Below are 17370 nucleotides of genomic sequence, written 5' to 3' on the forward strand. Positions count from 1 at the left end.
TTCAGACATGTACTTTGCGGCGGGATAAATCCAGTATTTTACAATATCTACCATCTTTCCTTGACAACAATAATAACAAAATGTACGTAAAAGAACATAAGATTGATTGGGTGTTGCTTGTTAAATCTATTGGCAATCGTCCAAAACACTACGGTTTTTCTACTACCATAGAAAGATTGCTTTAGCCCAATTTTTCTAAATTTTCGGTCTTCAATGCTTTTCGAATTTGATTTGGATTTTGCCTAACAACTTTTTTAATTTGAACACCACCGATTAGTCTTGTATATTGAAAAAAAACACTAGTAAACTATATAGTACTCATATGTTTTTTTTCCTGTCATAAGTTCTATGAGCATAACATAATGTTTAATACACGTTACTTGCTGCAAACATGTTTTAACACTTTTTTTTATATGTGGACGTTTTATTTTGTATAATTTACCAACGAAATCTATATCGCTAAATAGTGTTCCTATAAAATGAATTTCAAACTATACGATATATCTCATATAATGTCGACTAAATCTCGCGTTAGTATCGTTCTCCAAAAGTTTATGAACTTTGTGTTATTAATGTTTCCAAAATGAACTTCAACGTTTAGTCATTTTCATATATATAACGGTTCGCTCAAGACAGAGGACGGAAAGGATACAGTATTATTTAATTTGTATGTTATACAGACAAAGAAAAAAAATATATGGGTAAAGCCGGTGTTTTATCAGGGATGGGGTGATCACAATCTGTTATCGTAATCGATGGTTGTAATTTATTACATTCTTTCTAGGAATCGACAGTAATTTGTTATCGTAAGCATTTGCTATTACATGTCATTGTTATTCAATCGATTACATTAGATATGTCATTTATAATCAACTTCCTTTTTGTTTACCTTTTGATAAGTTATGTAAGGAAAGTTTGATGAAATAGAATCTATTCTATATGTTTTCTTCAGTTTTTGGTTCAGATAGAATAGAATGACTATATGAATATGGCTTGAGAGTAAAATGTGTTATTCAGACCAGTTGTTGTCTCAAAGATGCCTTAAGTTCAGCCAGATTTCCTTTAACATTTTACTTTATTGCATTTCAAGCTTTTGAAATAAAAGAGTTTAATTGCTCGACAAAAATTTAAGTTAAGTTCTGTACTTCAATGAAAGCTTTGTTTGACCATACTTTATTGTCCAGAAACTAAACAAACGGGTGAGACACAAGTTTTACAACTAAGTATTGTCTTCTCCAAAATAAAGCTTGATTGTATTAACATTCCTCAAAGTATACCTATCAATAAGATTTCAAACTTAGAAATAGATAAGTTTTTGATCATTATAATGTTATGATTTGAAAATTAAGAAAGGAAAATAATTCCTCTAGACGATGAACAAATGCATTGAAATTTTGGTTTAGCAATAAATACACGTATCCCATTTTGATACTTACTAAAATTAATGATTATACATTTAGAAAGAGAATAAAGAATTTATTATTTATGTACCTTTTACACGATTTACAGTTTTGTAACCACTAATAAAGAAGATTATCTAAACAATTTGATGAATTCATGAGTATAATTATGTAGTTGGAATTTCCATCTCTAAAATTATCCTATCATTTAACAGCATATTTGTGTTTAAATTTCTTCAGTTATCTTTCTTTACTATGTAGCATGTAATTGAAGGTAATAAAACATATTGTTATTACTTTTTTAAAGTATATAAACTCATTATACATACCAGGATTAAAATTGTGTACGGTAGACGCGCGTTTCGTCTACAATAGACCCATCGATGACGCTCGAATCAAAAACGTTTGTAATCGATGACATACAAAAAATCAGAATAATCGATAATTTTTCGATCATACAAAAATCCTTTTGTAATCGATCATCAATACGTTACAGGTGTTATACCACCAAATCATAGTACGTCACATCCGGTTGCATACGAAAAAGGGTCGAAAAAAAATATTCCCTTAAATTTGACAGTTGTAGGAAATTAATCCTACAATTCATTGCAGGAAAACATTTCTGAGTCATAAACATATATCTTGGGTGTTTCAAAGCACCATTATTTTTTATTTGGTGTTTCTTCATAATATTTTTAAAACTTGAGGTTACATGGTTACTAAAGCTTGTACACAGGGGAAAAAAAGGGGTGAAAATTTGATTGGTTAACTTCCAGTGATGGTTATTTTCTTATGTGCAATGAATTGTTATGTGAAAGTTTGTCTATAGTACTGGACAGGATAAAACTTTACTCATGCCAAGTATTTCTTTATTTGAAACAAAAATAAATTCTGCACAATTTTTTGAAAAGTGCAAATTTAACAAAGACTAATAGGGGAAAATCAATGGTGGTATTACACCTACATATGATAGTTATCGCGCCCATCCTTTTCAAAGAACGTAAAACATTTATTTGCAAACCTGTCATTTTTGTAATAGTTAGTTGATTTCATTATATAATTATATAAACCTGACATTTTAAGTACTTCCCTCCAACATACCTGTACAAAATAGTACAAATAAAATTCCTCTTCTTGTGCAGAATCCTCTAGCTATCATTTTCCCATTGTGATGTTAAGAAAGCAGCAAGTAAAATTGTTTGTTTCTCAATATATTTTATTTCTCGATTTAGTTTTTTAATAATTTATTTCATTGAAATCCACTGTAAATGAAAATGTCTCTGCCGGTGATCTCTGTCATCGACAACTTATCCGTCATTTTTTTTCTCAACAACGACAAATGTTTAAAAAAGTCAATTGATAATTCTTAAATCTTAAGTCGGGAATGCATGGCTTTTATATAGTTTGACGGTAATACCTCGTGGATTGAATCACAAAAAGCTGGAGCCAAAAAAAAAATACGTGCACGTAATAATGTAATCTATAAGTCAACATTTAATTTATCTTTATTGATAAAAATATACCCCCACACAGAAACATTAATAAATTTCTATATCCTGTTTAAAGCTGTTTTTAAAGCATGTAACCTTAATTCTTTAAATTTTGATCATAACATTTCTTTTTGAACAAGGAAGTGAAATGGATAAAACAAATGAAGTTAATATATTTCTCATTTCATTCCTTACAATCATTTCTATTTGCAACTATATGGCGTTATTTATTTAATCTGATTTGTCTTTATTTATGAACATTTGCCTCCACGGAGATATACAATTCAATGTCTATGTCCTGCTAGAAACTATATATTGAAAGCACTTAAGTATGCTTCTTTGTAATCGACCACAAAGACATTTTCGAATGTTAGATTTGTTTCCTGTTTCTTTCTTATTGATAACAAAGACATTTTTATAAATAAATTTGATCTGACACAAATATAGGTTTAAAAATTGTATTAAATGTCTTACAATTAATTCTTTTGAATATATATATAAGTAATCACTTGTCAACCAATTTTTCTACTCTCGTTAACAGTAATAAAGAACCAAAACAGAACAGTGATGTTTTCTAAAAACTTAAAAAGTATTAACCAGCTAATAATTCAATGCATTACTGTATGAGTTTTTTAATTTGCATAATCATGATAATATGAGATGTGACAGAAGTTGCCATTCATGAAAATAAATGACATAGAAGGACGCCGTAAAAATGATTTGAACTAAAGTTAAACTTTACAGTCGTTAAGGCAATTTATGGAAATATCGGTCGACAAACTTATTATTGTTCTTTATTAAAATGTAATCAATTATTAAAATATTATGCACAAATGTTCATTGTAGCGATTAGTAGAGTGTTTTTACAGCAGTTTTGATGACACAATGCATTTTGATTTACATGTTCCAAAAAAACTAAATGCCTTATCAAACACGTCGCTGTCTGGCTTTTTGGGGTTATCGTCTGTGGTTGTAGAATAGATCAGTATGTTGGTGGCCTCTTCTGAATCGTATTAAATTTGTCCTGTAATATAGGAATAAGGAGATGTGGTATGATTGCCAATGAGACAACTATCCACGAAAGTTCAAATGAAGTGGATTTAAGCAATTACAGGCATTTGTACGACCTTCAACATTGAGAAAAAAAAACTATATAGTCGGCTATAAGATGGCCTGACATGAAAAATATGAAACATTTTAGTTGAGGACACTAACTGCATAATTCATAACAAAACAATTTACGAAAAATAAATATGACAATCATTAACCAATGATGCACACTAATTAACTAAAGACTCTGACTTGGAACAAGCACATACAGAATGCGGCGGGGTTAGACATAGCTGAAGGCGACAACCCTCCCCGTAACTGCGACAGTGATATACCAGCACAACACAATAATAAACTCTGCAAAACATCAAATATAAGAAACAGCAAAAAACAACAATCACTATATTATAGGCTCCTGACTATGGACCGGCACATATTGAACGTGGCGGGGATGAATATGCATTTTATAGCTTACTTTAAGGTATGAATTTTGCTCATTACTGAAGGCCCTAGAGTTGTAACATCCTCTCATGGTATCTGCCAGATATCTGTATCATTGACAATTATACTACATGTATATCTACTAATTTTTATGTAAATCAAATTGTCATATCAATCCATCTGGAAGCTGCCAGTTTAAACCTCAAAACCGGATATTAAACCATTCGTGTTATTTTTAGGGTTTTTAAAATTTTGTTACCACAAACATTAATATTTGCTTTTATTGTGGGGCTTTTAATAGACTGTATAGTCGTTTTCATGGGACAGAAGCGAAAGATACCAAAGAGACCTTCAAACTCATAAGTGGAAAATAAACTTACAACGCAATGCCTAAAAAAGAAAAGGCAAACAGAAAACCAACAGTACACAAAACACAACATAGAAAACTAAAGACTAAACAACACGAACCCTAACACAAATAATGTTTGAAATTGTAAACGTCAACGCTGATCATTTGAAATGGCAAACGTTTACACTTATAAATTAGAAAGCAGCAAACCATAGCTGAGGAAGATAAACTTCAGCGCAAAATTGGAAATTAATACATTCATTTATTAATGTTAACCACTGTCAAAAGCAGAAAATAAAGATTATGAAAATAGAAAGCTAACAATTTCTTTTTTTTGAAAAATTATTAATGATCAGTGATTACTTTAAGTAACATTAGTAGAAACTGTGAATTTTTCCCGACTAACCAAAATCATTATTCATTGCAGCTACTCAAATATAAGTTTGAACGCTTAAAACTTTCCGTTTGGGCAACGTAAACATCCTCTGCTTTTAGGGAACGTCGGGTAACGCTACAGAGAAGCAGAAATGTGTTCAACGTCATAAATAACTGGTTTGATATCTCTGATTGTAGACATTTAGCCCCTGAGAGTGTCATCTGTCCAGCAGTTTTTCCTGATATTGTGTTAGTGAAATTTGCTGAAACCATTTTTTAGAAATTTGTTTGAATTAGGAAATATATATCTTCTTGTAAATCTCTGATTCCTTGCCTGGCTTTGTCTTAATCGTTTGTCCTTTTTGGGTTCAAAATCTGTTTTATTTTTGAATAAGCTTTGGATGTTCTAATATTTTTATCTTCTTTCTTTTATGAAAAGGCATATTTATTATCGTTATCTGGTGCAGTAAAATTGATATCGTTTATGTTATTTAGAAATTATTTTTTCATATCACGAATTCCTTAGAATGATGATTGCTGCTTACCTGAAAGCTATAATATTCAGGATTCCTCATGACAAACTTGGGATCGTACTTTCTACAGTTTTACGGATGCCATCACAATTTGGTCGTATTTTTCGCCTCTTTTTATGACATTTCCTAATCCGAAAGTCATCGAACTTTTTACTAGCCATAATGAAATCAACTGGTGGCATTAGAAGAGCAGGAAATGCTTGTCATTCCAGGCAACCGAATTAACGTTTTCCCCCTAATATGGTTTGTTAGGGGATAGCGTTGCTCAATCTTAAGTTTTGAGATATATAGTTTGTCCTTTTCAATTTCCAATGTATGTTTTCTTTCTACAGGTAACATACATGGCTAATCCAGCACGGCGGGTATTACTAGTCGAGTCAATAAGTCCGAAAATATAAAGTGATCCATAATTTGCACGACCTTGCAATCAACTCCTTGTTTACTATGTTAACTTTAAAACTGTGTTGTATAATTAAAAAAAAAATATATATGAAACAACTATTTGAAATGATGAATTTCAAAACATTGCATTTAGTTTATATCCAAAATAATACACTTTATATTTGTCACAATCACAATCCCGGCATCGTTTTCCCGATCGTGACATCACCGATTTCTGCATACCATAAACAACATGACTGGTAATTCTTCTAAAGCGGGATCTACTTACCCCCCTGGAACACATGAGATCACTTCGGTTTATGGTAAGTTTTGTGTTGCTCAGTTGTTTATGTATTGTTTTGTTGGTGAGTTTGTCTTTCCATCGTCTGGTAGTGTTTGCAATGGCGTTGTCAGTTTTTCGTCGAATTCATAGTTTTGAATGTCATCCTGGTATCTAGGTCCTTTTCTACGAGTAAAGGGTAAAACGTTTGTTAAATGCCCGTAATCTGGAGACGTATTATACTATACATTTAGATGTCCGTCTGTTTTACATCTTCTGGGAATCTTTGTAGTCAATTAAGGGAGATTTGCTGAAACTTATGTTTATACATAAAATAATGAAATTTCATAAACAGTCTTGCAACCAGTTATAACTACTTCCTTTTTATTTAAATCCTTTTGTGGTCTCGTCGTAGCTTGCTCGACACAAATACGGAAGGTCGTAGGTTCGATCGACGACTGACTTTAAAATTATTTATTGCAGTTTCTCTGCTACGCTCTGGGCATTTTGGAATAAGAACAAAGGCTAATTGGATCAGAGTCAAAATAATGTGTCCGGGTAGGGAAACATGTTATCCTACGGAGTGTTACCTCGTGACTTAGCACGTTAATTCGAGATCAGTGTGTTGGTTTGTTTACATACTGTAAATAATGTTTGCGAATTTCACTGGACCTTTTCTATATGTGTGTTTATGGTTCAATGACTTAAAAAGTGCAACAAATGTTTGCAAAGTCAATTGGGCTTTCGTGGATTTTGTCAGAACCTCACCTCTAAAAATGAAATCAGATGTTATAGGCCATAGTATACGAGCATGAGCGACCTCTTTCTAAGACCACGAGGAAGAATGATCAAACTTGAAAATATGGCATTAGTTTATGCGTTGTACCTAACATTTCACATATTTCCTTTGTATTTATCAGCATTTATATAATGTAAATCTGAAAATTTTAATGCATATTCATACACAGTTGCACATTGTTTTTCTTAAAATTTCCTTTTCAGAACGAATACCCACAGGAATTTTTAAAAGCTTTTAATCTGCATCATACGCTTTTAGTGGCGACCGAAGATGGTTCAGTAGCAGAAAGAAATCAAAAAGAAAAGTCGTGGCCAAAGCATTTTATTTTATCTAAAAAAATATATATGACAAGCAAAAAAAAAGTATATAATCTTTAGAATAGTTTATATAACAATAGGGAGACGTGGTATGATTGTTAATGAAACAACTATCCCCGACATGAAAAATATGAAACACTTAAACTGAAAAAACTTACTAAACAATTAGTTTTAAATTAAAATTCTTGTTGTGAATTGTATATAAAATAAAGTTATTTTTTATACAACTTGATTTAATATCATAGTTTGTAATAATGTATACCGAGTCTGCTGCAGTTGAACGCTTGGTCTTGACATGGTATCTTCATAGGCTATGATTTGTTGCTTTCTTTTTGATCAGTGTAAATAGTCAAAATCCCGGTAAAATATTAATTAAAAACGGAATGTTAACATATATAAAATATATAGCAACAATTGAAAAAATCTTAGAATTCGGTTTATAACGGGCTGCGAGTTTATAAATTGTACCAAGCAGTTAATCCCGATCAATTTGATTTGACTATTAAATTAACATAAACATAAGTAGTGGTGTGATTGTTTAAAGTTTAAAGGAGAATACAACTAATTTTAGGGCATGGTACGGCTTGCAACAATGAGCAAAGCCTTTAGCGTTTAGTAAGATAAAAAATGTCCAGCAAGGCCAATGACTAAAATGGTACAAATTTAAGTGTACCAGATACTCATTTCGGCAATGCCTCTTCATTGATGCTGCAGGCTAAAGCATTTGAAAGTCCAAAACCTAATACAAAAAATGAAGAGATAATACTTTATTATAAATATGTCGTTTACATAATTTTTATATAGCGGTGCATGTATTATTGACAGCTGAAATCGTTATGCTTGTAAAGAGATGAACATTTATTATATGGAAAACACCCAACAACCTACGTGTAGTATTTTGTTTTACTTAAATGATACAGTTAAAAATGTATGTATTGATAACATCATACAAATGTTTATTGTTGAATCACAATATACAATCTAATTCGTTAAATTGAATGTATGTATGATCGAAACAAAATTGCAACATGAATAACTATTAAAGTAATGATGACGAATTATAATGAAATGCGGTTCCTTCAACCAACATACGTAATAAATCTCAAGACTTTACACCGTTTTTTTAATTTCATTTATATGAAAGTTTGTTGCCTATAATTAATATAATAATTAACAGTGTTTCGGGATTTTTTGCTTATACTATTAAAGCATGGGTCCCTTTTCAAAAGTCTCCCAACTATTTCCTTGATGTAGCAAGGTATTCTTTGATATTTTTGTTACGTTTATACGCTATGATAGGCACCTGGGTGAAGATTTCACTACATTGTTTGTCTTTTTGCAGATTGCTCCAATGTTTTCTTATAACCTTACTAAGGTTTTTTACCATTGGATTATATTTAGTAATGAGAGTGAGTGGAACATTCTTTGTCCTGTCGGCCTTCAATAAAGTTGTTTTTCTGCTTGTGGTATTTTTAACGTTTCTAATAACATTCTCTGTTTTATTAATACAGTATCCTCTTTCAACTAACTTATCTTGTAAGTTAGTTAAATGTCTATCTAACTCATTGATGTCACTATTATTTCTAATATGACGTATAGATTCACACACTGTAATACTTGTGAATGTGTGTTTCGGATGTGCACTAGTGATTGGTAAATATTGATACGTTTCAGTTTTTTTAATGTGTGATTTAACATCAAGGATGTTATTATTATGGAATCTTTCACCTTTGTACACTTCGGTATCTAAATAGGTCATACTAGAACTAGACACCTCAAATGTGAATTTAAGTAGAGGGTCAATTTTGTTCGCTATGTTAAAGAAATCTTCAACCTGTTTTAATGTGCCTGTGAAGACCATAAACCCGTCATCTCTGTATTGACAGTGTAATTTGATGTTTTCTCTCCATTGGAACTTATCTAAAATATTTATTAATAGTACAGACAGATGTAAATCTGTGCATGTCGGAGAAAATATACCACCCATAGGCGCTCCTATAATTTGTTTGTATAATTGTCCATTGAATTCAAATTCATTGTTTCTTAGTATTAATTTAACAAATGCCGTTAAATCTTTTTTGTTGGGAATTTTTAAAGTATATTCTTGTGTGTCAATTGATTCTAATGCATTGATAACTGTTTCTTCTAAGTTATCAATGTTCATATTTGTGTACATTGACGTTACATCATAGGCAATAAGAATGCAATCTTTCTTGACCTCATGTGACTCTATTCTATTAATGAAGTCTTTTGTATCTTGAATGTAAAAGTTATGCCTCTTCAATAATGGTTTTAAAATTAGATCCAGTAATCTTTCAATGCCTCTCGTGGGAGAGTTACACTTATTGATGATTGGTCGGTAAGGAATGTTTATGTTCCCAACTATTTGACCATCTCGAAATGCCTCATTAATTATTTCTAGATTGATTTTATGTATTTTTGGAAGAAGGTACATGTGTCCATGTTTTGATTCGTTATTATTCTTCAAGAAATTATAAGTTTGTGAATCTATTTCTTTTTTCCTATATAGATTTTCAACAATATCTTTTATAAATTTGACAACAACGTTAGTAGTTGGTTCATTTATTTTCAAGTAATGATTACTGTTAAGGTGACTTGTTCCTGCTTTGATGTAATCGATCTTATTTACAATCACTGTTGTGTTATTTTTATCGGCTTTAGATATATAAATGCTATCATTATGTTTTAGTTCTATTAGAGCTTTGCGTTCTAATTTTGACAAATTGTCTCTAAACTGTTTAACCTCCAGTTTTGATATATCTAGTTTTGTGTCAATTAAGTAATTTTCTAGGGCAGCATTTCCCCTGGGTGGTATATGCCCCGATTGCAAATATAATGGATGAATATGTTTCTTGTTGTTTTTTCCTGAGTAATGGAATTTACATCTCATTTTTCTAGTTAACTCGTTAAAATCCATTAATATTTGTTTTCGTATATTACTACGTTTAGGATTAGGGATAAATTTCATTCCCTTTCCTAATAGGAGGATTTCATTATTCGTCAATAACTTTGTTGACAAGTTCAGAACGAATTTTCTACAAGACTCAGCTCGAGTCGCTTTTTTGTTTTTTATTCGGGATCTTAATTTGTCCCGTTTTCTGCATTTTTTCTTTTTATCAGATTTTTTAAACGATCTGTTCGCCATGTTCTCACAATGAAAAATCTATAAAAGTCTTGAGATTTATTACGTATGTTGGTTGAAGGAACCGCATTTCATTATAAAGTCTTGAGATTTATTACGTATGTTGGTTGAAGGAACCGCATTTCATTATAATAAGAAGTCTTGAGATTTATTACGTATGTTGGTTGAAGGAACCGCATTTCATTATAATTAGAACTCCTCCCTTATTCTTTCTGGCCGACATGTTCTCATTTTCATTGTGAGAACATGGCGAACAGATCGTTTAAAAAATCTGATAAAAAGAAAAAATGCAGAAAACGGGACAAATTAAGATCCCGAATAAAAAACAAAAAAGCGACTCGAGCTGAGTCTTGTAGAAAATTCGTTCTGAACTTGTCAACAAAGTTATTGACGAATAATGAAATCCTCCTATTAGGAAAGGGAATGAAATTTATCCCTAATCCTAAACGTAGTAATATACGAAAACAAATATTAATGGATTTTAACGAGTTAACTAGAAAAATGAGATGTAAATTCCATTACTCAGGAAAAAACAACAAGAAACATATTCATCCATTATATTTGCAATCGGGGCATATACCACCCAGGGGAAATGCTGCCCTAGAAAATTACTTAATTGACACAAAACTAGATATATCAAAACTGGAGGTTAAACAGTTTAGAGACAATTTGTCAAAATTAGAACGCAAAGCTCTAATAGAACTAAAACATAATGATAGCATTTATATATCTAAAGCCGATAAAAATAACACAACAGTGATTGTAAATAAGATCGATTACATCAAAGCAGGAACAAGTCACCTTAACAGTAATCATTACTTGAAAATAAATGAACCAACTACTAACGTTGTTGTCAAATTTATAAAAGATATTGTTGAAAATCTATATAGGAAAAAAGAAATAGATTCACAAACTTATAATTTCTTGAAGAATAATAACGAATCAAAACATGGACACATGTACCTTCTTCCAAAAATACATAAAATCAATCTAGAAATAATTAATGAGGCATTTCGAGATGGTCAAATAGTTGGGAACATAAACATTCCTTACCGACCAATCATCAATAAGTGTAACTCTCCCACGAGAGGCATTGAAAGATTACTGGATCTAATTTTAAAACCATTATTGAAGAGGCATAACTTTTACATTCAAGATACAAAAGACTTCATTAATAGAATAGAGTCACATGAGGTCAAGAAAGATTGCATTCTTATTGCCTATGATGTAACGTCAATGTACACAAATATGAACATTGATAACTTAGAAGAAACAGTTATCAATGCATTAGAATCAATTGACACACAAGAATATACTTTAAAAATTCCCAACAAAAAAGATTTAACGGCATTTGTTAAATTAATACTAAGAAACAATGAATTTGAATTCAATGGACAATTATACAAACAAATTATAGGAGCGCCTATGGGTGGTATATTTTCTCCGACATGCACAGATTTACATCTGTCTGTACTATTAATAAATATTTTAGATAAGTTCCAATGGAGAGAAAACATCAAATTACACTGTCAATACAGAGATGACGGGTTTATGGTCTTCACAGGCACATTAAAACAGGTTGAAGATTTCTTTAACATAGCGAACAAAATTGACCCTCTACTTAAATTCACATTTGAGGTGTCTAGTTCTAGTATGACCTATTTAGATACCGAAGTGTACAAAGGTGAAAGATTCCATAATAATAACATCCTTGATGTTAAATCACACATTAAAAAAACTGAAACGTATCAATATTTACCAATCACTAGTGCACATCCGAAACACACATTCACAAGTATTACAGTGTGTGAATCTATACGTCATATTAGAAATAATAGTGACATCAATGAGTTAGATAGACATTTAACTAACTTACAAGATAAGTTAGTTGAAAGAGGATACTGTATTAATAAAACAGAGAATGTTATTAGAAACGTTAAAAATACCACAAGCAGAAAAACAACTTTATTGAAGGCCGACAGGACAAAGAATGTTCCACTCACTCTCATTACTAAATATAATCCAATGGTAAAAAACCTTAGTAAGGTTATAAGAAAACATTGGAGCAATCTGCAAAAAGACAAACAATGTAGTGAAATCTTCACCCAGGTGCCTATCATAGCGTATAAACGTAACAAAAATATCAAAGAATACCTTGCTACATCAAGGAAATAGTTGGGAGACTTTTGAAAAGGGACCCATGCTTTAATAGTATAAGCAAAAAATCCCGAAACACTGTTAATTATTATATTAATTATAGGCAACAAACTTTCATATAAATGAAATTAAAAAAACGGTGTAAAGTCTTGAGATTTATTACGTATGTTGGTTGAAGGAACCGCATTTCATTATAACCTAAAGCCGATAAAAATAACACAACAGTGATTGTAAATAAGATCGATTACATCAAAGCAGGAACAAGTCACCTTAACAGTAATCATTACTTGAAAATAAATGAACCAACTACTAACGTTGTTGTCAAATTTATAAAAGATATTGTTGAAAATCTATATAGGAAAAAAGAAATAGATTCACAAACTTATAATTTCTTGAAGAATAATAACGAATCAAAACATGGACACATGTACCTTCTTCCAAAAATACATAAAATCAATCTAGAAATAATTAATGAGGCATTTCGAGATGGTCAAATAGTTGGGAACATAAACATTCCTTACCGACCAATCATCAATAAGTGTAACTCTCCCACGAGAGGCATTGAAAGATTACTGGATCTAATTTTAAAACCATTATTGAAGAGGCATAACTTTTACATTCAAGATACAAAAGACTTCATTAATAGAATAGAGTCACATGAGGTCAAGAAAGATTGCATTCTTATTGCCTATGATGTAACGTCAATGTACACAAATATGAACATTGATAACTTAGAAGAAACAGTTATCAATGCATTAGAATCAATTGACACACAAGAATATACTTTAAAAATTCCCAACAAAAAAGATTTAACGGCATTTGTTAAATTAATACTAAGAAACAATGAATTTGAATTCAATGGACAATTATACAAACAAATTATAGGAGCGCCTATGGGTGGTATATTTTCTCCGACATGCACAGATTTACATCTGTCTGTACTATTAATAAATATTTTAGATAAGTTCCAATGGAGAGAAAACATCAAATTACACTGTCAATACAGAGATGACGGGTTTATGGTCTTCACAGGCACATTAAAACAGGTTGAAGATTTCTTTAACATAGCGAACAAAATTGACCCTCTACTTAAATTCACATTTGAGGTGTCTAGTTCTAGTATGACCTATTTAGATACCGAAGTGTACAAAGGTGAAAGATTCCATAATAATAACATCCTTGATGTTAAATCACACATTAAAAAAACTGAAACGTATCAATATTTACCAATCACTAGTGCACATCCGAAACACACATTCACAAGTATTACAGTGTGTGAATCTATACGTCATATTAGAAATAATAGTGACATCAATGAGTTAGATAGACATTTAACTAACTTACAAGATAAGTTAGTTGAAAGAGGATACTGTATTAATAAAACAGAGAATGTTATTAGAAACGTTAAAAATACCACAAGCAGAAAAACAACTTTATTGAAGGCCGACAGGACAAAGAATGTTCCACTCACTCTCATTACTAAATATAATCCAATGGTAAAAAACCTTAGTAAGGTTATAAGAAAACATTGGAGCAATCTGCAAAAAGACAAACAATGTAGTGAAATCTTCACCCAGGTGCCTATCATAGCGTATAAACGTAACAAAAATATCAAAGAATACCTTGCTACATCAAGGAAATAGTTGGGAGACTTTTGAAAAGGGACCCATGCTTTAATAGTATAAGCAAAAAATCCCGAAACACTGTTAATTATTATATTAATTATAGGCAACAAACTTTCATATAAATGAAATTAAAAAAACGGTGTAAAGTCTTGAGATTTATTACGTATGTTGGTTGAAGGAACCGCATTTCATTATAATTAAGTCTTGAGATTTATTACGTATGTTGGTTGAAGGAACCGCATTTCATTATAAAGTCTTGAGATTTATTACGTATGTTGGTTGAAGGAACCGCATTTCATTATAATTAAGTCTTGAGATTTATTACGTATGTTGGTTGAAGGAACCGCATTTCATTATAATGAGTTTTAGTGAACCATCCAGTAGTGAAAGCAAATCGGTTGAGCCAAGTCCAACAATTGCTAAGACTGTAGAGGAGCTTAGACGACTCAGTAATGTAAAATATAACTTTAATACCATTCAGGAAGGATTAAGTTTGGCCAAAGGGGCCAGAGAACTACCTCCGTATATGAGGCTTGAATTATCATTCACACCTAGGATGCTGGAACATCCGAGCAAAGAAGCTGTAAAGGATGAAATACGTGTAATGAACACGGAATTACGCAAGATAACATTATGTAAACTCTCCGAGATGGTAGCTCACAATATTTTGGAAGTGTCCAAAGAACTGGACATGAAAATGCAGGAGTTGGACGAAGAGTTATTAAAGTCACAACGCTATTCAGAGCGCAGGGATTTTTTCAAAGTTGTCCAAGAGTTAATAGAGGAGTACAAAGAAAAACTTAGACGCTACAAGGAGACCATTGCAAGAAAGCCAACTCAGAGTGGGTTTAAACCCAAAGACAAGTTCAAGAGGAAATTTTAAAGCGAATTCCGAAAGTGTCGTTACTCTGCCATTTCTTAGTGTGAAGTGCTTACCCGCCTTTTAGTTTAACTTTTAGGATTAGTTTATATTTCTACGTTAGTGAAATACACACTATAGTATTTAGTTTTAGTCGACATTAAGTATCTAGCTCTACGTATATTCATCCCAGACTTGAATTCTTTGTGCTTATCACTTTATCGTTATGGGAAATTATTGTTACTATTTTGGATCTATTAAATCATTTAGCCGCCTCTTGTGCTCTTTTCTTTATTGGTAAGGTGTAATCTATTGTAATCTATTGCGCATGTCCAGTACAGGTAACTCCTCCCTTATTCTTTCTGGCCGACATGTTCTCATTTTCATTGTGAGAACATGGCGAACAGATCGTTTAAAAAATCTGATAAAAAGAAAAAATGCAGAAAACGGGACAAATTAAGATCCCGAATAAAAAACAAAAAAGCGACTCGAGCTGAGTCTTGTAGAAAATTCGTTCTGAACTTGTCAACAAAGTTATTGACGAATAATGAAATCCTCCTATTAGGAAAGGGAATGAAATTTATCCCTAATCCTAAACGTAGTAATATACGAAAACAAATATTAATGGATTTTAACGAGTTAACTAGAAAAATGAGATGTAAATTCCATTACTCAGGAAAAAACAACAAGAAACATATTCATCCATTATATTTGCAATCGGGGCATATACCACCCAGGGGAAATGCTGCCCTAGAAAATTACTTAATTGACACAAAACTAGATATATCAAAACTGGAGGTTAAACAGTTTAGAGACAATTTGTCAAAATTAGAACGCAAAGCTCTAATAGAACTAAAACATAATGATAGCATTTATATATCTAAAGCCGATAAAAATAACACAACAGTGATTGTAAATAAGATCGATTACATCAAAGCAGGAACAAGTCACCTTAACAGTAATCATTACTTGAAAATAAATGAACCAACTACTAACGTTGTTGTCAAATTTATAAAAGATATTGTTGAAAATCTATATAGGAAAAAAGAAATAGATTCACAAACTTATAATTTCTTGAAGAATAATAACGAATCAAAACATGGACACATGTACCTTCTTCCAAAAATACATAAAATCAATCTAGAAATAATTAATGAGGCATTTCGAGATGGTCAAATAGTTGGGAACATAAACATTCCTTACCGACCAATCATCAATAAGTGTAACTCTCCCACGAGAGGCATTGAAAGATTACTGGATCTAATTTTAAAACCATTATTGAAGAGGCATAACTTTTACATTCAAGATACAAAAGACTTCATTAATAGAATAGAGTCACATGAGGTCAAGAAAGATTGCATTCTTATTGCCTATGATGTAACGTCAATGTACACAAATATGAACATTGATAACTTAGAAGAAACAGTTATCAATGCATTAGAATCAATTGACACACAAGAATATACTTTAAAAATTCCCAACAAAAAAGATTTAACGGCATTTGTTAAATTAATACTAAGAAACAATGAATTTGAATTCAATGGACAATTATACAAACAAATTATAGGAGCGCCTATGGGTGGTATATTTTCTCCGACATGCACAGATTTACATCTGTCTGTACTATTAATAAATATTTTAGATAAGTTCCAATGGAGAGAAAACATCAAATTACACTGTCAATACAGAGATGACGGGTTTATGGTCTTCACAGGCACATTAAAACAGGTTGAAGATTTCTTTAACATAGCGAACAAAATTGACCCTCTACTTAAATTCACATTTGAGGTGTCTAGTTCTAGTATGACCTATTTAGATACCGAAGTGTACAAAGGTGAAAGATTCCATAATAATAACATCCTTGATGTTAAATCACACATTAAAAAAACTGAAACGTATCAATATTTACCAATCACTAGTGCACATCCGAAACACACATTCACAAGTATTACAGTGTGTGAATCTATACGTCATATTAGAAATAATAGTGACATCAATGAGTTAGATAGACATTTAACTAACTTACAAGATAAGTTAGTTGAAAGAGGATACTGTATTAATAAAACAGAGAATGTTATTAGAAACGTTAAAAATACCACAAGCAGAAAAACAACTTTATTGAAGGCCGACAGGACAAAGAATGTTCCACTC

This window comes from Mytilus californianus, unplaced genomic scaffold, assembly GCF_021869535.1.
Source record: "Mytilus californianus isolate M0D057914Y unplaced genomic scaffold, xbMytCali1.0.p SCAF_13, whole genome shotgun sequence".
Taxonomy (NCBI): Eukaryota; Metazoa; Mollusca; class Bivalvia; order Mytilida; family Mytilidae; genus Mytilus; species Mytilus californianus.